The following is a 1,567-nucleotide window of genomic DNA, read 5'->3' as shown; positions in this document are numbered from 1 at the left end:
AGTGAGAGTGGAACGGGAAGGGGGGGAATGCAATTGTGTTTTTTTAATTTTCAAAGTGATTAATAGGGAGAAATCAAATTAGCGTTAGGGTTAGGTTTGGGGAGTGTAGTTATATTATTAGGCCTTTTTGTTGTGTCCTACATTGTGCTTGGCAGAGTTGGTTGGTACTCTAGTTGGTTCCCCAGATTTTTTCGTACTCTTATTTACCAGATCAAAAGAACTGCTACAATAAATACAGTTAAGAAAAAAAGTTTCCATCTAAGTAAAACAATATGGCATATACTTGTTAACCCTTGTAGGAAACGAACTTATTCAAGTACCAAATTTAATTTTATCAGGCATATACGTCATATAGCATCACTACAAGAAAACAGCTTGAGACCGTGGGATTTATCACAAAATTTTATCCGTCTATAATATCATCAAAGTTTCTATCAGATTTCTCAATAGTAAAAAATTAATTGAAAACTTATGGATTTTACCATTGGACAAAAAATTTTGTCGCGAAATCCGACGCTAACTTTCATGCCAAAAAACTATTGAAAATAGCGCGAGTCTTTTTAACGGGTTTATATATCGTTGGATAATCTGACAAAAATCTAAGCACAAATTTTTCGATAATATCATTAACATCAGATTTGATCAAACAGTAATTAGAATGTTGCGTTTCAATTAATGATTTTATATTATCGTTGTATTTTTCTGTCGTATAATTCAAAGATAATAATGCCCTACACTGTTAGTTAAATCACCCTCTGCATAATTGCACTCTAAATAGAATTCTATTTGTTCTTGTGGAGGTTGGCTGTTGTATAGCTCATCCACCGATGAGTAACTGCAAGCTTTTCCGACGGGATAAGATATACTTTGACAAAGAGAGAACAAGGGATGGGCACCTGAAAAAGGCACTCCGACGCTCAAGTTAGTAAGTGAATAATATGCAAATTGCAATGTCTCTAAACAATTTTCTTACCCTTTCTTATATTTGGGGTGAGATGTATTCGATTATAATTTTGAGAATCTTGTTTAAATGAGGAATGATAACTTTTTAGAATGTTATTATACATTTTGGTATTTTTGTAACCGAACTATAGTGTTTATAGCCGAGTTATAACATTTTAACCGAGTTATAACGGTCATATCATAGCACCCAAGTTTGGCCTGATGATATTTTGATAAAGCAAGTTGAGCTTTTTGGGTTATAACTCGGCGATATGAGTTATAGGTTTGGAGCACCCATATCAACTTTCTTTATTAAAATAAAATAAATTGAAAATGCGAAATGATTGAAGTGAACTTGCATAGGGAAGTGTAGTAGTCCTTTCATTGATTGTACCATTTGCATTTTCTAATGCAATCTGACTGTTGATGTGAGTAGAAGTAACGATTAGGGATTTTTATGGAACTGAATGATTTCATTAAGTATGGTATTTGAGTTGTTTTTGGAATCTTGAAAGGATTCATAAAAGCAACTTTGCTTTCTTTGAAACGTGTTAGGAATTGATAAAAGCATGAGTAAAAGATGTTAGTTTTTGTTTGCTTTATTATTCTACCATTTCTTGTTCTT

The sequence above is a fragment of the Arachis ipaensis genome, chromosome B6, assembly GCF_059453495.1.
Source record: "Arachis ipaensis isolate K30076 ecotype BB chromosome B6, ASM5945349v1, whole genome shotgun sequence".
NCBI classification, from domain to species: domain Eukaryota; kingdom Viridiplantae; phylum Streptophyta; class Magnoliopsida; order Fabales; family Fabaceae; genus Arachis; species Arachis ipaensis.
The sequence above is the reverse complement of the archived record's forward strand: the minus strand, read 5'-3'. Positions refer to the sequence as shown.